Genomic DNA, 23,188 nt, shown 5'->3' on the forward strand with positions numbered 1-23,188 from the left:
TCTCTTGTAAAATGCTTTGGAATGTTGTGAAAGGTGCTATACAATGTAAGTTGTTGTAAACTGTTTGTTGCATAACTTGCGTTCTGTTGGATGGTTTCATTTGTTGTTGTCCGTAAATTAGCAGGAAAGGATGTGGAAAATATTAAGGATTTATGAGCATATTAGAGCAAAGTTGCTGCCAAAAAATCTCATAGTTCTGTAGAAGGGTTTCGACCCGAAACATTGACTCTATTTCTCTCTCCACGGATGTTGCCTGGCCTGCTGAGTTTTTCCAGCATTTTCTGTTATTTTTAATTTACATCTCCTTGGATACAAAAAGGATGAAGATGTGACACTTGACTAAGTCTTCTAATAATACTGAACCTGGACAATGTACTCATAAGAACATAAGAACATAAGAACATAAGAACATAAGAAATAGGAGCAGGAGTAGGCCAATCGGCCCCTCGAGCCTGCTCCACCATTCAATAAGATCATGGCTGATCTGATCCTAACCTCAAATCTTCTATCACTCTGCATCCACCCGAACCCATGTGATCTCCCGGGAGAGGCGAAAAACCAGATAAAGACCCAATGGCCAATTTGGGAGAAAAAAATCTGGGAAATTCCTCTCCGACCCATCTAGGCGATCGAAATTCTTCCAGGAGATCACTCTGTCCCTATATTTTCTACAGTACTTACCTTCTGTAAAGGCGATCTCCACCCCAGCCAGGAACAGGAATAAAACCATCTCCTGAAATCTAACAGAATTAGAACACAGTAGGAGCAGAACAAGGCTACACGGCCCCTGGGCCCGCTCCACTACCCACAGGGCCATGACCATTCCGAACCCAGACTCATGTCCAATTTCCTGCCCGCTCCCCGTAACCCTTTATTCCCTTTACTTCTAGGAAACTATCTATTTCTGTTTTAAATTTATTTAATGATGTAGCTTCCACAGCTTTCTGGGGCAGCAAATTCCACAAACCTACCACCCTCTGAGTGAAGAAGTTTCTCCTCATCTCAGTTTTGAATGAGCAGCCCCTTATTTTAAGATTATGCCCCCTAGTTCTAGTTTCACCCATCATTGGGAACATCCTCACCGCATCCACCCGATCAAGCCCCTTCACAATCTTATATGTTTCAATAAGATCGCCTCTCATTCTTCTGAACTCCAATGAGTAGAGTCCCAATCTACTCAACCTCTCCTCATATGACCACCCCCTCATCCCCGGGATTAACCGAGTAAACCTTCTTTGTACTGACTCGAGAGCAAGTATGTCTTTTCTTAAGTATGGACACCAAAACTGTATGCAGTATTCCAGGTGCGGCCTCACCAATACCTTGTACAACTGCAGCAATACCTCCCTGTTTTTATATTCCAACCCCCTAGCAATAAAAGCCAACATTCCATTGGCCTTCTTAATCACTTGCTGCACCTGCATACTAACTTTTTGAGTTTCGTGCACCAGGACCCCCAGATCCCTTTGTACTACAGTACTTTCCAGTTTCTTGCCATTAAGATAATAACTTGCTCTATGATTTTTCCTGCCAAAGTGCATAACCTCACACTTTCCAGTATTGTATTCCATCTGCCAAATCTCTGCCCACTTACTTAGCCTGTCTATGTCCCTTTGCAGGTTTTTTATGTCCTCCTCACTCACTACTTTCCCTCCCATCTTTGTATCATCTGCAAACTTTGATATGTTACACTCGGTCCCCTCCTCCAAATCGTTAATATAGATTGTAAAGAGTTGGGGACCCAGCACTGACCCCTGCGGAACACCACTAGTTACTGGTTGCCAATCTGAGAACGAACCATTTATCCCAACTCTCTGCTTTCTGTTAGAGAGCCAATCCTCCACCCACGCCAGAATATTACCCCCAATCCCGTGATTTTTTATCTTGAGCAATAATCTTTTGTGTGGCACCTTGTCAAATGCCTTTTGGAAGTCTAAATACACTACGTCCACTGGTTCCCCTTTATCCACCCTGTATGTTACTTCCTCAAAAAACTCAAGCAAATTTGTTAAACATGACTTCCCCTTCATGAAACCATGCTGAGTTTGCCCTATTAAATTATGTTTATCCAAATGTCCTGTTACTGTCTCCTTAATAATGGACTCTAACATTTTACCAACCACAGATGTTAGGCTAACAGGTCTATAGTTTCCAGCCTTCTGCCTACTACCCTTTTTAAATAAGGGTGTTACATTAGCAGTTTTCCAATCTGCCGGGACCTTTGCTGAGTCCAGTGAGTTTTGGAAAATTATTACCAATGCATCCACAATCCCTACCGCTACTTCCCTCAAGACCCTGGGATGCAAGCCATCAGGTCCAGGGGATTTATCCGCCTTGAGTCCCATTATTTTACCAAGTACCACTTCCTTAGTGATTTTAATCGTATTTAGTTCCTCCCCCCCTAGAGCCCCCTGTTTGTCCAGTGTTGGGATATTCTTAGTGTCCTCTACTGTAAAGACTGATACAAAATAATTGTTCAGTGTTTTTGCCATCTCCATGTTTCCCACCATTAATTTCCCGGTCTCATCCTCTAAGGGACCAACATTTACTTTAGCCACCCTTTTTCTTTTTATATAACTATAGAAACTTTTACTGTCTGTTTTTATATTTTTTGCTAATTTACTTTCATAATCTATCTTCCCTTTCTTAATCAATCTTTTTGTTATTTTTTGCTGTCTTTTAAAGACTTCCCAATCTTCCATCCTCCCACTAGATTTGGCTACCTTATATGCCCTTGTTTTTAGTCGGATACTATCCTTAATTACTTTACTTAGCCACGGATGGCTATCTTTTCTTTTACACCCTTTTTTCCTCAGTGGAATATATTTTTTTTGGAAGTTGTAAAATAACTCCTTAAATGTACACCACTGGTCATGTACCGTCTTACCCTTTAATCTATTTTCCCAGTCCACTCTAATTAATTCCGCTCTCATACCTTCATAGTCTCCTTTATTCAAGCTCAGCACGCTTGTTTGAGATCCAACCTTCTCACCCTCTAATTGAATATGGAACTCAACCATGTTATGGTCACTCATTCCAAGGGGATCCTTTACTAGGACATTTTTAATTAATCCTGTCTCATTACACAGGACCAAATCTAAGGTTGCTTGCCCCCTGGTCGGTTCAGTTACATACTGCTCAAGAAACCCATCCCTAATACACTCAATGAACTCTTCCTCAAGGCTGCTCTGCCCAATTTGATTTGTCCAGTTAATATGATAATTAAAATCCCCCATAATTATAGCTGTTCCCTTATTACAAGCCTCAACTATTTCCTGATTAATACTCCGTCCAACAGAGTTGCAACTGTTCGGAGGCCTATAGACTACACCCACTAGTGTTTTTTTCCCCTTATTATTCCTTACCTCCACCCAAACTGTTTCACTATCCTGCTCCTTTGACCCAATATAATTTCTCTGTATTATAGTGATTCCTTCCTTTATTAACATAGCCACCCCACCTCCTCTCCCTTCCTGCCTGTCCTTCCTGATTGTTAAATAACCTGGTATGTTTAATTCCCAGTCATGGTCACCCTGCAGCCATGTTTCTGTAATGGCCACAAGATCATACCCATATGTCATTATTTGTGCCGTTAACTCATTCATTTTGTTACGAATGCTACGTGCATTCAGATAAAGAACTTTCAAATATGTTTTGTAACACTTAGTTCCTGTTTTTTCCCTTTTTAGTACTTTACTTTTTACTCCATACCTTCTGTCCCTTCCTGACACATTCTGTTTTTTAATTCCCCCACTGCTACCTAAGTCTATGACCTTCTCTGTTGTCATTTCTATGATTTGCTCTCTAGAAACCTCCCCCCCACTAATTAGTTTAAAGCCCTCTCTACAGCCCTAGTTATATGATTCACCAGGACTCTAGTCCCAGCACTGGCCAAGTGGAGTCCGTCCCAACAGAACAGCTCCCTCCTGTCCCAGTACTGGTGCCAGTGTCCCAAGAAGCAAAACCCATTTCTCCCACACCAGTCATAACAAACTTGTACGTGAGGATTCGTCTCCCCAGGGTCTTTGTGTGCACACCTCTGCATGGTTGTAGTAGGGTAGAACAGAAAGAGCTAAAAATCTGCCCAGGTTGGAGTGAAATATACCTCCTGCCCCTTTTGAAGTTCAAAATGAGACAAAGGAAATTTAAAAAGTATCATTCACAATTAAATTGCCAGTCAGTCAGCCAGCAATAGAATTTAAAATGGACAGCTAATTGCTGCCATGGAAGCATGTCCGCTGAAGTGTCCACAGACTCAAAATCATTTCCTTTCTATGATCCGATTTAACTGTTTGAAACACCTGGATAGGCCATAAGAATTTCCCTCATTTGCTGAACAATTACTTTGACTAATTTCAGCATAAATCAAGCAGGTGAACAAAGTTGCAATTATATTAGCATATTAAAAACACTTTGTCTCATTGCAGCCTTCTGCAGACAGCTTGACTCTAGAAACACTATCTTAAAGAAACATATAACACCTAAAGAGTTAATTTCTTTAAATGGAAACCCAACTTAAACCCTGGGAAATACTATAAGGATAAGACAGTACAAAAGAGGAAAGACTCCATTTTTGTCACATTAACTAGGCTTCACATTTCTGTAAATGGGCTGATGAATCAGGAATATCGTTAATCTGATGTTGACGACCTCCATCAATTGGACCTTGCTTATATGACAATGATTTGATAACAGTTGCTTTCAGATGTTTCATCTCTGCCTGGCGTATGCAAAGAGCCCGCTGAGACCACTTGTTTTCCACTGAGCGTGAGGTGAGTAGCCGGGTTTCTCGCAGGTCAGTGATGATCTTTGTATCAATTAGGTTGGTAGTTTACAAAGCTTTTGAATATCCTATTGCCCAAGTCATCCTGCTTCTCCCCAACCTGGATGGCCTCATTTTCAGCTTACTTATGTTTTTGAAAGTCTCTGTTTTCTGACACCTCCAGTTCTGTAATATTATTTGCAACCTCTTTTACTGCTGTAAGGTTCCGAGATCCTCCTTGAGTTCATTAATCCTTGAATTAATCCCATTTTTAATGCCAGCCTGCTCTATATTTCTCAAAATACTACGCTGGCATTTAAAGGAAAATGTCACTTCAAAGACATGGTTCAACACCCCCCCACCCATCCCCCCCATTCAATTATACACAGCATTGCAGCTATCTCATGGTGTATGCTCACTTTCAACATTCAATTGCAAAAACGCTAAGCTAATGAAAACAATTGTTGATTCCATTAACCCTAAAAAGTGGTGCCGTTTTGATATCACATTCTACAATGACAACTCCAATTAAAAACATTCTAGCTAGAGGTTGTTCATTGATTTAACATAGAATTAAATGTTAGTCTTAGTAATGACGACCATGATACCATTGTCGATTGTTGCAAAAACCCATCTGGTTCACTAATGTCCTTTAGGGAAGGAAATCTGCCATCCTTACCTGGTCTGGCCTACATGTGACTCCAGACCCACAGCAATGTGGTTGACTCTTAATGCCCTCTGAAATGGCCCAGCAAGCCACTCCGCTGTAAACAACCGCTACGAAAAACAATAAGAATAAAACCTACACCATATGGACTGCAGCGGTTCAAGAAGGCGGCTCACCACCATCTTCTCAAGGGCAATTAGGGATGGGCACTAAATGCAGGCCTAGCCAGCGACGCCCACATCCCATCAATGAATTAAAAAAAACATAGAAGATAGGAGCAGGAGTAGGCCATTCGGCCCCTCGAGCCTGCTCCGCCATTCAATGCGATCATGGCTGATCATCCACATTCAGTACCCTGTTTCTGCTTTCTCCCCATATCCCTTGATCCCTTTAGCCTTAAGAAATATATCCAACTCCTTCTTGAATATATTTAATGAATTGGCCTGAACTGCCTTCTGTGGTAGAGAATTCCACAGGTTCACCACTCTCTGGGTGAAGAAATGCCTCCTCATCTCTGTCCTAAATGGCTTACCCCTTATCCTTAGACTGTGACCCCTGGTTCTGGACTCCCCGACCATCGGGAACATCCTTCCTGCATCTAGTCTGTCTAGTCCTGTTAGAATTTTATAAATTTCAATGAGATCCCCTCTCATTCTTCTAAACTCCAGCGAGTACAAGCCCAATCGACCCAATCTCTCCTCATACGTCATTCCTGCCATCCCAGGTATCAGCCTGGTGAATTTTCGCTGCACTCCTTCCATGGCAATAACATCCTTCCTCCGATAACTGCACACAATACTCAAGATGTGGTCTCACCAAGGCCCTGTACAACTGCAGCAAGACATCCTTGTTCCTGTACTCAAACCCTCTCGCTACGAAGGCCAACATACATCTGCCTTCTTAACCGCCTGCTGCACCTGCATGCTTACCTTCAGCGATTGGTGCACAAGGACGCCCAGGTCTTGTTGCACTTCCCCTTCTCCAAATCTATTGCCATTCAGATAATAATCTGCCGCCTTGTTTTTGACACCAAAGTGGATAACCTCACATTTATCCACGTTATAACTGCTCTGTTCTAGCTTTTATTTTTCACACTTATTTCTATTTCTGTGTTTTACTTCATTTGCTGTCCTCTTATTTCCCGAGGATTCCATTCCAGCACCACTGCTAGCTGGTCAGGGAACAACCACTATAGGGCAGGCTACTGAACTTTATTTTCTGCTGCACTGCAGAGCCCTATCTGACCAACAGTGATGCTCTGGAGCACATTTAAGCTGTGGATCAAGCTGTGAACTATATATAGCATAGGTTTTCAAACGGGGTTCCCTTAATATCATCAGATTTCTGTGCTTGTTGACTTATTAGCTCTTTATTTCTGTTTTAGTAATTTAAAACATACTGCAGTGGTAGCACTTTTTTAATTCATTCATAGGATGTGGGCATTGCTGGCAAAGCCAGCGTTTATCGCCCATCCCTAATTGCCCTTGAGCTGCCTTCTTGACACACTGCAGTCCGTGTGGTGAAGGTACTCCCACAGTGCGGTTAGGGAGGGAGTTCCAGGATTTTGATCCAGCGATGATGAAGGAACAGCGATGTTACGTCCGTGTATAATCAGACACGGACTGCGGAGAACGGTACAAACGGTGTTTACTCAACGTGGCTCAGACTGCAACTGAACTGTACAGATTACTACTCAACGTTATATACAGGTGTGGTCACTGCCGGTACTACAGTATACATGAGCTGTAAAAAGTAGTTCTCCCCCTTAAAGGTACATACATTACAATTCCTCCCCTTTTAGATTAACAGTACCATAACACTCATTTAACAACTAAATATCAAACTAATTACAATTAACACTTTTAACATGCAACATTAGCTGAAAATAGTCTATTTATAAATTCAGTCTTTGGGGAGGCTTCCTGATCCTTTCTGGATAGCGCCTTTCCCGAGTGTCTTGCTCTTGGTGCGGAGGCGATTCTGGCCCCCTGTCGTCGGTTGGTTCATCAGCTTCTGATGCTACTGTTTCTGGGGTAGATGCTACCTGTACGTCGGGTTCATCACCAGGTACGTATGGGCGAGGCATGGGGTTGACTTGTTCCTGTGACTCTAGGATCTGGTCAGCATGGCGTCTCACGATGCTCTCCCCAACGTCCACTGTGTACATTAGTGGGCCCTGCCGTGTGCATATCGTTCCTGGCTGCCATTTTTCTGTTCGGTAGTCGTGGGCCAAGACTGGTTGCCCTACATTGAAGCTCCTTGTTGGCTTCTCATGGATGTGCTGGAATTGCTTACTCTCAACATCTCTTCGTACGTTTGGTCTGAGCAAATCCAGGCGAGATCTTAACCTTCGGTTAAAGAACATCATGGCTGGGGCCTGGTTGGTGACTGCATGTGTCGCATTCCGGTAGGCGAACAGGAAATTGTCCACCTTGTGCTGCAGTGGAATGTTGTCATTGTACATAGCCTTTATTGCCTTCTTAAAGGTTTGTACGAACCTCTCAGCCAATCCATTTGTGGCTGGATGATACGGGGCGGATGTGTAATGCCTTACCCCATTCTTTTTCAAGAACCTCTGGAACTCTTCGGACACAAACTGTGGTCTGTTGTTGGAGCAAATCTGTTCTGGCAAGCCATTCCTGGCAAAAATGGTCCGTGGGACTGCAATAGTTTTCTCCGTGGTGGTGGAGGACGTTTTGATGACCTCAGGCCATTTCGAGTGCGCATCCACGGCTATTAAAAACATTGAGTCCATGAATGGACCAGCAAAATCAATATGCACCCGTTGCCATGGAGATGAGGGCCACTCCCATGGGTGTAGAGGGGCCTGTAGTGGTGCATTTTGGACTTTCTGGCATCCTGAGCAGCTCTTGGTCAGGTCCTCGATTTGTTTATCGATTCCCGGCCACCACACATAAGCCCTGGCTAGGCTTTTCATTTTTACCCCTCCCAGATGACCCTCATGAAGCTCATTGAGCACTCTATCCCTTAACTTGGGTGGAATTACCACTCGGGATCCACACATCAAGGTCCCCCGGCACACTGACAGTTGTTCTCTCCTAGTTGAGAATGCTGGCAACAGTGAGTCGCCATGTGCTGTCCATCCCTTCACCGTCAAATCATATACCCGAGACAGTGTCGGGTCATTTCGGGTTTCCTTTTCGATACAAGCGTTCGTTACCGGTAGGTATTCAACTATAGTCGAATGGAATATTTCGACAGGATCCACTGCTGGTGCTTCCTCCGCAGTAGGCAGTGGCAGGCGTGATAGCCCATCAGCATTTCCATGCTGTTTTGTGCCCTTATATTCAATCTCATAGTGGTGCGCCCCTAGAAAAAGTGACCATCTTTGTAGTCGTTGCGCAGTCATCACCGGAACGCCCTTCTTTGGATTAAAAATGGAGACAAGAGGCTGGTGATCAGTCAGCAAGGTGAATTTCTGCCCGTGCAGATAGTGATTGAACTTTTTCACTCCCCACACTAGGCTGAGGGCCTCCCTGTCAATCTGGGCGTAGTTACGCTCGGCTGAGGTTAGTGATCGTGACGCAAAGGCTATTGGCCTCTCTGAGCCGTCTGAGAATTTGTGCGACAGCACCGCTCCAATGCCGTAGGGTGACGCATCACATGCCAACCAAATTGGTAATGCTGGGTTGTAATGGGCCAATACTTCTTTTGATGTGATTAGTGTTTTGCTCTTCTGGAAAGCTCGTCTATATTCGTCACTCCACTTCCATGGCACCCCAGTTTGCAGTAGGGTGTTCAGTGGGTGTGGTATTGTAGACAAATTTGGCAAGAACTTATGGTAGTAGTTTACCAGCCCGAGGAACGACCTCAGTTGTGACACATTTTCCAGTGCTGGAGCCTTGACTACTGCCTCAATCTTCTCTGGGGACTTAGGTAAACCCTCTTTATCGATAACGTGGCCACAATACGAGATCTGTTTTCTAAAAAACTCGCATTTGGGGCGGTTAGCTCGGAGCCCATATTCCTGCAATCTAGTGAGCACCTGCTCCAGATTGGCAAGGTGATCACTGTCATTTTCGCCCGTGACCAGGATGTCGTCCAAATAACACTGGGTCCCTGGGATCCCTTGCAGGACTTGTTCCATTGCCCTCTGCCAAATAGCCGGAGCTGATGCTACCCTGAATACCAGCCGGTTGTATTGGTAGAGACCTTTATGGGTGTTGATTGTGAGGTATTTTTTTGATGCTTCTTCCACCTCCATTTGCAGATACGTCTGGGCCAGATCAATCTTAGTGAAGCGTTTCCCTCCAGATAGCGAGGCGAAAATATCTTCAATCCGCGGAAGTGGATATTGTACGGTGTGAAGGACCGGGTTCACTGTTACCTTAAAGTCCCCACAGATGCGAACCTTCCTTGGTTCCCCAGGCGTGCTGCTCAACAACTTTTTCATCACAGGGACGATGGGTGTAGCCCACTCGCTCCAGTCTACCTTGGACAGTACACCTGAACGTTCCAGACTCTCCAGCTCTGCTTCGATGGCTGGTCTGGCCTTAAAAAAATTTTGGACTTGCGTTTTCTTCAACTTTAATCATCGCTGTCATGCCTTTTAGTGTTCCGAGTCCTTGCTGGAACACTTCTTTCGTGTCAGTTAGTATCTTTTGACAGTCGCCCAGGTGTGACGTCATCATCCTTTTTGTCAGCCACAGTCAGTGCCTGTATGGAATGCCAATCCAGTTGTATTTTCCGGATCCATTCACGTCCCAGTAATGGTGGTCCTCCATCTTGCAATAGATACCGGTCTAGTTTTGGTGTTTCCTTACTGTTATATATAACGGTCACCCTTATTTTTCCTTTGGGGTAGACTTTTTGCCCCGTGTACGTCTTCAAAATAATTTTTGTGTGTCTCAAGGTTTTGTGTGAGAATAGCCGCTCGTAGTCCCGTCGGTTTATGACTGTTAGGGCTGATCCTGTGTCCAATTCCATCTTTACCTGGACTCCTGCTATCTTGAGTGACCCAAATGGTTCGGTGATCCTCTGTTGTGATCACATTATGTAGTTTCAGACAACTCCGTTCCCTGCTTTCGGAGTCGTTATCACTCTTTTGTTCGTCTGAACTATTCTCCGTTATCTTATGTACCTTCTTGTACTTTCCTTTGGTTGGTTTCTTATTGCTGGTTTTCTTTCCCGACCTGCAGACTCGTGCTATGTGTCCTACTTTTCCACACTGTCTGCACACTTTGTCTTTGAACCAGTAATCATTCTGGTCGTGTGTTGTTCTGCCGCAGCGATAGCACTTCTCTGTTCCATATGACATTTTGTTTGTGCCATATTCTTGCGGTCTTTGTTGTATCTCTGCAGCGCCCCGTGCTGCTGCTTCATATGATACCGCAATGCTGAAAGCCTTTTCCAGCGTAAGGTCCTTTTCAGATAAAAGCCGTTTCTGGGTTCCTTCACTTTGAAGCCCACACACAAACTTGTCCCTTAAGGTATCTGCCAGTCCCGCTCCAAACTGGCAGTGTTTCGATAGTTTGCGCAGTTCTGTTAAATAATCAACATTGCTTTCATTCTTATGCTGGTTCTGCTTGTGAAACTTGAATCTTTCTGCTATCGGTATGGGGTTTAAATGTTCCTTTTAGTATCGTTACTATGTCTTCAAAACTCTCTTCCATTGGCTTCGTTGGGGTTACTCGATTTCGCAATAACCCATACGTCTTTGCACCCATTAAATTCAACAATACCGACGCTTTCTTGTCATCTGACACCTCATTTGCCTTGCAGTACACCTCTATTCGTTCGACATATGTAGTCCAATCTTCGACTTCATTGTCAAATGCAGTGATACTGCCACTCTTCGGCATTTTGGGTGTGGTTTAAAATGGCGTCTCCCGTGCTTTCCTTCCTCCCCCGCTGCTGCCGACAGCGCTCCCGGCGGTCCTCGTGGCAATGGCGGCGCCTCGCGGGTTTCTGCGCGTCTCTCTCTCCCTCTCTCCGACGCTGCTCGGCCCCTGAACACCGGCTGCGCCCTGTGCGCTCTGCCCTCTCTCTCCCCCGTCGACGCTGCTCGGCCCTTTGCTGTGCCGCTCGGTCGGGCTCTAGCCCACCGCTGTCCGGGAAGGGTCTGCGCACTACCTGTTGCCAGCCCGTTTTGCTGGACCACCTCGACTGGAAAGCCAAGCCTGGCTCTCGACAGCCTCCCCCACAATTCTCGAGTCTCTGCTGGATGACTGGGCGGTTGCCCGTGGTCGACGCCGGAGTCTCTGGCCTTGACCTCCAATCCACTGATCTCCAGGAACGAATCCCCGGGAGGTGATGCAGAGTTGCAGGTAGGTTCGAACCTGCCTCGTCGCCAATGTTATGTCCGTGTCTAATCAGACACGGACTGCGGAGAACGGTACTAACGGTGTTTACTCAACGTGGCTCAGACTGCAACTGAACGGTACAGATTACTACTCAATGTTATATACAGGTGTGGTCACTGCCGGTAGTACAGTATACATGAGCTGTAAAAAGTAGTTCTCCCCCTTAAAGGTACATACATTACAAGCGATATACTTCCAAGTCAGGATGGTGTGTGACTTGGAAGGGAACTTGGAGGTGGTGGTGTTCCCATGCACCTGCTGTTCTTTTCCTTCTAGCTGGTAGAGGTTGCGGGTTTGGGAGGTGCTGTTGAAGACACCTTGGTGAGTTGCTGCAGTGCATCTTGTAAATGGTGCACACTGCAGCCAATGTACGCTGGTGGTGGAGGGAGTGAATGTTTAAGGTGGTGGATGGGGTGCCAATCAAGCGGGCTGCTTTGTCTTGGATGGTGTCGAGCTACTTGAGTGTTGTTGGAGCTGCACTCATTCAGGCAAGTGGAGAGTATTCCATCACACTCCTGACTTGTGCCTTATAGATGGTGGAAAGGCTTTGGAGAGTCAGGAGGCGAGTCCCTCGCTGCAGAATACCCAGCCTCTGACCTGCTCTTGTAGCCACATTATTTACGTGGCTGGTCCAGTTAAATTTCTGGCCAATGGTGACCCCCAGGATGTTGATGGTGGGGGATTCGATGATGGTAATGCCATTGAATGTCAAGGGGAGGTGGTTAAACTTTCTCTTGTTGGAGATGGTCATTGCCCGGCACTTGTGTGCCGCGAATGTTACTTGCCACTTATCAGCCCAAGCACCATTTACCTTTGGGTAGCCACCATTCTCTTTGGGAGATTAGGATGGGGGTGGGGGAGGGGAACCCTGGGAGCTTGCCCATATTTGTAGGAGGTTTCCACACACAAGTTTGAAAACCTCTGCTACATAATGATGCAAGTACATAATAAAGCACAGCTCAGGAAAATGCAATCTGTCCTACGTGAAATAGGAACATAGAATGCAAATACATGCCTCAAGATATAATCTGCTACTATATAATTCCTGTTACTACACTGATTAACTGAACACACAGTTTAGCTTAAAATGAGTAAAGTGAAAAATACAGTGAATTTCAAATTGCAAAAACATCCCCTGCAGAAGGTACAGATTGACCCACTTATAACTTTCCTTGCAAGCACGTAGACAGACCTGCTTACAGTGATCTTTGCTATAAGAAGTGCAGGCCACTTTATGATGACAGCCATTGAACCAACTATAATCTCTTTTAGAACGTCTTACTGTAATTTTAAAATTTTAATCCTTGTTTTCAAATCCTTCCATGTCCTTGCCCCTCCCCATCTCTGTAATCTCCTCCAGCCCCACAACCCCCAAGATATTTGCCCTCCTCTAATTCTGGCCTCTTGAGCATCCCTGATTTTAATCACTCAACCATTTGTGGCCGTGTCTTCAGCTGCCAAGGCCCTAAGCTCTGGAATTCCCTCGCTAAACCTCTCTGCCTCGCTACCTCTCTTTCCTCTTTTAAGACGTTCCTTAAAACCTACCTCTTTTACCAAGCTTTTGGTCATTTGCCCTAATTTCTCCTTATGTGACTCAGTATCAAATTTTGTTTTATAATGCTCCTGTGAAGCACCTTGGGACATTTTACTACATTAAAGGCACTATATAAATACAAGATGTTATTGTTGTATGGGCAAGTAATACAGTTCGACTGTAACGAGTAAACACACTAAGTGCTACTTGAAATATTTTACAGTGAGCTCGAGAAACATAGACTGAGGAAATAAACAGGAAAGGCTGTAAGATGCTTCAAAATGTATATCACCATAGTGTGAATCTCTGACCATAGTTATGACAACAGAGGGAATTGAAGAGTGGAGGCCAGGTAGTTCCAGTCTCTCATTCTCTCATTCATTGCAGGTCACATTGTCCAAATCCTGTACTGATTCTAACTGGAAGCAGGTTCCAATTCCCAGTCACACACTATCAGAATTGCCTCATCAGATATCTCACTCTAGAGGAAGCGCATTTCTTTTCTGTATTTCCCTCTGCAGAAAGCTTGTTCCCTACTCCAGCCTCAATCCACAGGAAGCATGTTTTCAATTTTAGAGTAACTCTACAGGAAAAAAGTTGTTGGACCCATTCAATCTCCATCTCACTGTATAGAAAGCTATTTGTATTCTTCAGGATGCAAATTCTCAAACCCAACCTTCCTACAGAAAGCATACTATAATTCCCAGCCAGATTCTGTGAGAAGCAAGTTTCCAGTCCCAGCCTCATTCACTAGAGGAAGAATATTCCCAGTCCATGACTAACTTTCTTTATGAACTACATACCCAATCCCACTCTCACCTACAGTAAGCAGTTTCCTATTTAATTTTTACAGGAAACCTATTTATAACTTCTATCTCACCCTACAAGTAGTGCATACAGAATCAGAGTCTTTATCTGGAGGATGTACATTCCCAATCGAACTCTCATTATAAGAACCATATTCCCAATCCCAACATCACTCTTTAGAGGAGCGCATTTGCATTCCTGGCCTTGCTCTGCAGGAAACACATTTCACTCTTTTTACAGAATACTGTACCAAACCCAGCCTCAACCCTACAGCAAGCACATTTATATTCTCAGTCCCAGCGAGTACATTACCAAACTTGGATTCTCAACCTCATTTGCTACAAGCAGCGCATTCTCCAAACCAGCTTCCCTACCTCAATCTCTGCAGGGATTGTATTCCCAAAACTAGATACCCAGTCCTGCACTCTACAGGGAGTACATTCCCAATCCTAGATTCCCACTCTCGCATTCTACAGGTATTATATTCCAAAGCCCATATTCACAGCCTTACTCTCCGCAGGGACAAAAAGTCCAAATCCAGGATTCTCAGCCTCACATTCTAAAGGGTGCACATTCACAAAATCAGATACCAGCCTCACTCTTTACAGGGAACAATTCCCAATCCCAAGAAAGAAAAAAAGAACTTGCATTTATATAGTGCCTTTCATGGCCTCCGGACGTATCGAAGCGTTTTACAGTCAATGAAGTACTGTTGAAATGTAGTCACTGTCGTAATGAGGGAAACATGGCACAGCAAGCTCCCACAAACAGCAATGAGATAAAAGACCAGATAATCTGTTTTTAGTGATGTCGGTGAGTGATAAATATTGGCCAGGACACTGAGGAGAATTCCTCTGCTCTTCTATTGAAATGGTGCCTTGGGATCTTTTATGTCCATCTGAGAGAACAGACAAGGCCTCTGTCTAATGTCTCATTTGAAAGACGGCACCTCTGACAGTGCAGCACTCCCTCAGTACTGTACTGCAGCGTCAGCCTAAGATTATCTACTCCTGACTCTGGAGTGGGGCTTGAACCCACAACCTTTTGACTTAGATACAAGAGTACTACCACTGAACCAATGCTGACACCTTAGCTTTGTCTCTCTACAGGGACTGCATTACTAATCCCAGATTCCCAGCCTCACATTCTACAGGAACTGTATTCAAAATCCCAAATTCTCAGCTGCTCTCTTTGCAAAGCTGTGTTCACAGTAACCAGGCTCCCAGCATATGTCTCTCGGTGCTGGAATTGTATTTCCTGGTGCAGATTCCCAGCATCTATCTTTGCCAGGATGATATTCCCAATCCCATATTCTCAGCCTTACATTCTGCGTGGACTGTTCTCGCAATCACAGGTTCCTGGCATTTCTTTGTGTAGCTATTGTGTTCTGCCTAGGATGTTCCCAGCATCTCTTGGCAGGTATTACATTCCCAGTTCCAGATTCACAGCATCTCTCTGCAGGATTTGTATTTCCAATCCCAATTTTTTAGCCTCGCTCTCTACAAGGTATTAAATTCCCAATTCCAGCATTCCTTTCTGCCATGATTGTATTCCCAGTCTCCAATTCCCATCATTTTCTCTGTGGGGATTCTGTTCCCAATCCCAGGGTCCCAGCCTCTGCTGGAAACTCCTTCTCACTCAACAATTCCCGTGACGTCACGCCGTCCTCGCAGCTGGGTAAAAATTAAAAAGTTTATTTTCAGAAAGAAAAGCAACAGAAATAAGAATTTAGATTTTTACAAAGGAAAAAAAGTCCTACGAAAATCCTTAGGTACGAAAAGGCACTAAGGAGCAGGAGGTCGCCCGAGAATTTAATAATAAAATATTATTTTCTGATTGGGATGTGGTGAGCTGTGTTGAGGATGGTTTTGCTGAGAGTGGAAATCAAGAGGATTGTCCCTGGTTTCACTTTTTTTTAAATCTCTCTTTGTTGACCCATTGACTTCCATTGGGAAGTTGCTGATGAGTTTGGGGATTTTTTTTCTCTCTCTCCTCTCCAGTTATTTTCTACTCCCACTTTTTTGTTTAAAAAAAAATGAGTGAGCTTGTGTGGCGTGTAGCTGCCAGGACCTGGCTGCTTTGCAGAGTGCCGGAGGAGATATGGAGCCGCTGAAAATCGAGGTAAAAAATATATAATGGTTAAAAGTTTGGAGGTTTTTTTTGAGGGTGAAAAGTTTGAGCAAAGCGCGGATTGCATTGGGAGCTGTGAGGCCGGAGGGTGACGGGAGGCGAGGAGCCAGGCTGGGAGGTTGCTAGGGGGACTCTAGGCTGCTTGTTTGGAAGCAAATGCAGTTAAGTTTGTTACAATGTGTTTTGTTACAATGATACTTTGTTATTAATGGCTTTGCTTCTTTGTCTGTCTCTCTCTCTCGCTCGCTCCCTTTCCCTCCTCCTCCCAGTGGATCGGCTCTCCCTGCGGCTCCCACGGACCCTACACTTTCTACCGGGCTTTCAGCCTGCCCGAGCCAGGCTCCTCCGGCAAAGGCAAGGCGGCGAGGCTCGGCCAGTTCTTCTTTGTCAGATGCCAGCCCCATGAGCCCGAATGCATCGCCGAGCTGCAGCTCCTGTGGGAGGATCGCAGCCGCCAGCAGCTCCTGGCCAGCACCAGACTCTATTTCAGCCCCGAGGATACCCCACAAGGACGGAACCTGCACCACGGCCAGGTAAGGGGGGCAAATGGGCAGCTGCTTGCTTCTAGACTGGCAGAGGGCAGGCAGGAGGCGAAAGGCTCCAGCTCATTATGAGATTTGGGGGGGGGTAAACATTCCTTCATTTCCCTGTGACGCTTCAGATCCCCTTTTCACTACTTTTAACTTGTTTCAAGGTCAGATGATCTCTGCTCAAACATGGATTATAATCAGGGAAATACTTGAGTGGGAACCCGTTCTGGCGAAGGGTTTATGTAACGCACCGAGTACATTTACAGAGTTTAATGAAGATTGGCAACGTAAGCGAGGAATTATGGATACAGATCTGAATTTGAAAAAAAATACTCAAGACGTCGCGTCAGTTTTACATTCTATTGAGCAGCGCCTCAATAAAAGTGATTTTTAAAAATTAAAATATATATATTTTAAAATCCTTCGAAGTTTTATATGTAAAATATTATCCACGGTTGGGTGGAGAAATTAGTGAGTTATTTCCAGGAATTTGCAAACTGAAACCTGGTATGCTTTGTTTTTATCTTTTAAACAGTCCACATAACAATGTTATTGGCGCGAGTCCAAAACTGCAAACGGCTTTAAACGATTGGTGTGTTTTACTGTGATTTAAAATAATTAAAAAATTAAAGTCTCGCTGCAGTTTGATCTCTGCTGCAAAGGGCGTGGGTCCCGCTCTGTTTCCTCAGTGTGGGCTAGATTCACTTCTGATGAGGAGTAACAATCAGCAATATTGCAGTGTTTCTTGAAATGATTTGCAGCTCTGTGGGGTCAGCGGTTGCTTGGATTCACTGCATCGGTTTACCCCATATTCTGGACAGGATTACAATAGTGTGCAATGATACTGTGAATCTGCATTGAGGAAGTTGGGTTGGATACATGGGGGTCCCCACACCCCACCTCCCCTTTCAGCGAGGTAATTGCAGGAAGACAGACGATCTCAGCTGAAATAAAAATATGAAGAAAGCATAGTTCTACAGATCAATTTTTATTTGCTCTCTTTGTGCTCTCTGTAATTTGGAATTCAACGGAATAATCCGTTCCGGATGCAAGCCAAGCATTTCCTGACAAACGAGTTTGACTTTTTCAAGAGACAAGTAGAAACTGCCTCTTTGATGAGGAAAAAAAAACATTTATTCTTTCTGGGTTATTTTAACTGTAGTGTTTCTGATAGGCTTGGTGTTTTACAGTAAATCAAACAATATGTTACACGATTTTTAAATTAGTTAATTACAGCATTGTCTAGTTGCAGCATTAACACTGGCAATAGATACCAATGACAGGCTGGATGGCATTATTGGGATGGTTCTTTTTTTTAAATGTCACAAAGCCAAAATCTAATGACAACCATAAACCCTAAAGAGTGTGCTTATATCATGTCAAAGCACATCTGTTATTAGCTTTTGGATTCACTGCTGTTACACTCGTTTTCACAAGAAACCAGTGGTTTTCTGTGTGGGGGGGACACATTGTCAAGGAGTCCCTGTCCGATCTTCAGAAAGACTGTGTCAGCTAGCCAAGGGAAACCAGTGATTTTTATCGCAGAATCTAGTTTATTTTGTTAGAATATAGCAACAGAAACAATACACCAATAAGTCAACAAATATATAATACAATCAATTCTGGTTCTGAATTCAATTTTGTTTAGCAGTAAATTTCCACTTTGCTGTGTTATTATGTTGCTTTATTCAAGTTATTGAATAATTCAATTTTTTAGTTCAAAAAATTATTTAAATTATCAGGAGCAGAATGCACAGAATTCTTGAGATTCTGCAATCTGATCCTTCTCAAGGTTTTCTCTGTTTTTATGCTATCCATCATAGTGACTGCCTACATCCACCTCTGTAACATCGCCTGCCTCCACCCCTACCTCAGCCCATCTGCCGTTGACACTTTCATCCATGCCTTTGTCAGCTCCAAATTTGACGATCTTAATGCTTTCCTGGCCTGCCTCGCAGCCTCCACCTTCCGTATACTTCAGCTAATCCAAAACCCGTATGCTGTCCAGTGCCAAGTCCTGCACACCTGTCACCCTTGTCGCCGCTAATCTACATTGGCTCCTGATTCCTAAATGCCTCAAATTTAAAATTCTCATCCTTATGTTTAAAGGCGTTCATGACCTCACCCCATCCCATCTCTGTAACCACCTGCAGCCCAACAACCTCACCCCCACCCCCGCCACACACCTAAACTCTTTTTTCCTCTGATTCTGGCTTCACATACACCCCCACCTGTGCCCCATCATTGGCAGCCCTGCTTTCGACTGCTTAGGCTCCATGGTCTGGAATCCACTCTCAACCCCATTCACCTCTTCATTTCACTTACCTTCTTTAAGACCCTCCTTAAAATCCATCTTTTTGATCATGCTTTTGTCACTCCTAATAGCTCCTCCTTTGACTTGGCATCCATTCTTTTGGATTCTGCCTTTGTAAAACACTTTGGGACACGTTTCTATGTTGAAAGCGCTTTATCAGTGCACGTCGTTGTTGTTGTTGTTGGTGGATAACTTTCTGCCTCAGCGCTGTCAGGAAGAGAGGCAAGAGGGTACATTTGGAGTTAAGCTGGTAGGGGCTGTGTGTATTGGGCTGTCACTGCTGTTTGCTGCCATTGGTACAAAAATGATGTGTCAACCCCAATGTTGCACCTCTGACTTTTGGAAACACGCTAACAAAGGTGGGTTTCATTTAAGTCGAGCTTCTTGAAATGCACCATTTATATTGAAAAATGGAAGTTGAATTTGGTCAACCACTGTTTGAACATGCGATGTTCGAGAAAGTCTTGAGATTGCTGTTATCTGGGAGGAGAGAAGTAGTCTTTGCGTTTCCTTTTGATTTGTGGGTGAGAACTCATGGGTCAGTGGAGGGGATGTTGTATGAGAAGGCATGGTTGATCTTTAGTAAAAAGTAACTGCCAATTCTGATTGCCTGATTGTGACGTGATCGTAGAAATTACAGTAAGACAGAGGCAATTGGGCCCATTTGTCCCAATGCTGGTGTTAGCTTTTCAACTGGAGCTGCCTGCTTTACTCCAATGTTTCTACCCTTTTCAAGTATCTTTTATGTTACTTTTTAAATAACTGTCCAATTCATTTTTAAATTATGTTAATAGTCTCTGCCTCAATAATTACCTGCCATAAAGCATTCCATGCTCTCATAACCCTTTGTGTGATTAAAATTATTCTAACCCCTCGAGCCTTCTAGTGACAATCCTGAGTCTTTGATCCCCTGTTATTAATTTACCAACTTCAGTGAAAACAGTCTTTCACTATTTATCCTCTTAAAACCTTTCAGAATTTTAAAAGCCCTTATCAGATCCCCCCCTCCCATTAACCTAGTCCAGTGAAAAGCTCCATTTTCAAGCCTTTTTTCATAACGATAATCTTTGATCTTAGTACAATAAAGATTCGCCAGAATGATACTATTTCCATGGCTTTAATATCTTTCCTGTAATGTGATGCCAAGAACTGCACACACTGTTCCAGCTGTCACCTAACCAATTACAATGCTTCCATACTTTTATATTCAAAGTTAGTATATATAAATCCAGAATCCTTTTTTTTAAATGCCTTTTCGACCTGCACTCTCACCGTTAACAAGTATGTAGCAACACTGCAGATCTTTATGTTGCTCCACTCTTAAGAGTCTAACTATTTAGGTTATACTTCCTTTCATTGTTCCTTTTCCCAAAGTGGACAACTTCATATTTCTCTGCTTTGAACTGCAACTGCCAGCTATTTGATCCGCTGTATTCTTCCTCATAATTTGACAGCATCAGCAAACTTCTGTATCATTCCTCCTGTGTCTATGTGCAAATCACATCTATAAATGGAAGATAAAAAAAGGCCCCAGTACAAATCTCCGAGGCACACCACTTCCCACATCCCACTAATCTGGAAAAACTCTGTTTAATTCAACCTTTTGCTTTCTGTCCTCAACACATCTCTATTCCTGTGGCTACATTCCCTTTAGTAGCAGGTGCTTTCATTTCATACCCAGTCTCCTATTTGGTGCCTTAGCAAAAGCCTTCGGAAAGCTCATATGTATGACCACCATCTCATTCCCTCTATCAATACACTCCATGATTTCCTCCAAAATTCAATTAAAATAACTGCTTTTTACAAGCTGATGCTGACTGCCCGTGATTAGCCCATGTCTTTCTAAGAACTCAATAATTTCATCCATATTATGAACTGTAGAAGTTTACCCACAATTGAGATAAAATTAATTAGTGTATAATTTTCTGCTTTATCCTTGTCCCCATTTTTTTGAAGAGGAGTGTAATGACAAAAGCCTGAATTTATATTGCGCCTTTAACATAGAAAGCACTCCGAGGCATAATCAAACACAGACACCATTTGCCACGCTCCAGTTATTCGGTGCAGTGCTGTTTCCAAAGATGTTTGGAAATTATAGTTAGTGTCCCACCATCCTCGCCCCAACCTTCTTCAATATTCCAATAATCCTGTGCTCACTTTCGTCTGTAAAAACTGATACAAAATTAAGCATGTATCCTATTCCTTTATTCCCAATCACAAGACGGTCCCCATCACCTCTAAATGGCTTTGCTTTTACTATTTATCTACGTGCTATTTGCCTGTAGTCTTTCATATTCCCTCCTGGGCTTTGTAATCTTGTGTTGCTTCATTTCTATACCTTGTACCTTTGTTTTAGTTTTCTTCTGTATTAACTCTCCCCCATATTTATCATACATCTCTCTTTTTAAATCTCTTCTTTGCTTTAACTTCTCTGTTTATTCATGGACTCCTGCCTTTAATCTATCCCCTTTATTCCTAGTTGGAATGCATTTAACCTATACTTTATCCATCTTTTATTTAAATATCTCTGATTGCTGGTGCATTGTTTGATCTGTCTTTTCCAACCAATTCATTTGGGCTAAGTCCTCTTCGAACTGAAATTGGCAGCTTCCCATTCTGACACTTTTATCTTGGACTCCTATTTTGCTCTTTATATTTTGAATGGATCCTAGTTAAGTGACGGCCACAAAGTATTTACTCATCTCCTGGTCACTTGCTTTCTTTGCTTCATTATCTAGGACCAGATCTAGCACTGCATCCTTCCCTGTTGGACTTGCAACATACTGATCAAAGGAACGCTCTGTCCCCATTTTGACAGACTTCTGTCATCCTGGTCTACCTTCGGATAGTTAAAGAGCCCCATTATTTGAACTCTGTACTGCAAACTTCAAATTGTCTACAAATCTTACTGATTTCTTTCTTACTACTTGGTCTATAAAGTACTCTCAATATGGTAACAATCCCTATTTTTTAATTCTACCCAGTTTGAGCACCACAATCATGAATTTAATTAATAAAACGACCTTCTGTCCTTTTATCCTGCTGAATTTTTTTTATAGCCTAGCTTCACCCCAGCTGAAGCCAAAATTCTGTCGAGACCAATTCATCTCTGCCCTTTATAATTAGCGCCTCTAGTTTCCAGACTTTATTTCTAATGCACATTTGCATAAAACATGGATCTATTCATAACACTCAGTATCTTCTTTTGTTTTTCCCTTCACTACCTTTTCTGCCCTCTCCTATCTGACCTGTTATAAGCCCCCACTCCTCCCCCCCCGCCCCCATGAGCTGATTTTAGATAATTTTGCCTTTCATTATACTTATTGGGCCCTGTTTATTCTGTTATTTTTTTCAAACTAATATCCTCCCCCATCTTACAGGTTAATCTTAATCGCTCCACCATTGGTGACTGTGCCTTCAGCTGCCTACGCCTTAAGCTCTGAAATTCCCTCCCTAGTTCTCTCTTCTCCTTTTAAGATGCTCCTTAAAATCTACCTTTCACCTGTCCTAATATCTCCTTATGTGGCTCGGTGTCAGCTTTTGTTTGATAACACTCCAGTGAAGCACCTTGGGACGTTTTATGTAAAAGGTGCTATATAAATGCAGTATCATTCTCTTCCCCACCCCCTACCCCTGGTTGATTTATGGTCTTTGAGATTGGTTTGGTTTAGTTGTTTATTGTCCTTTTCTTCAGAAGTGGTTTTGGTGAAGCTCCTAGTTTTGATCATCCAAAAAGCTGAATTGCCTCCCCTCTAACAGCTTGTAAGCTGAATCAGGCATCAGCTTCTGAAAGTAAAAATCCAGTGTAAATGCTTTTACTGGATTTCTACATTGCAATAAAGCAAGGTGATGGGGCCTGCCCAGAGATTAGTCAATAAAATTCACCATGAGTCACAGGGTGGTCCTTTAATCAGTCTAGAGGTTCCTGCTCTTGGTTGCTATCCAGTGACCTAAGCTGGAGTGTGTGTATCAATGTTGGATGAGGACCGGAATTGGGCTCAGCTGTAATACACTCCATGGGTGAATAGCCTGCTGACACTGCATGATAAAAGGGCACTTAGGAAAGATACCAGAGTCCTGGTGCCTGTGGAAGTGTACCCAAGCAAGAGTGAGGGGGAATT

Source organism: Somniosus microcephalus, chromosome 8 (assembly GCF_052327205.1).
Source record: "Somniosus microcephalus isolate GS21.2 chromosome 8, FLI_Smic_1.0, whole genome shotgun sequence".
Lineage (NCBI taxonomy): Eukaryota > Metazoa > Chordata > Chondrichthyes > Squaliformes > Somniosidae > Somniosus > Somniosus microcephalus.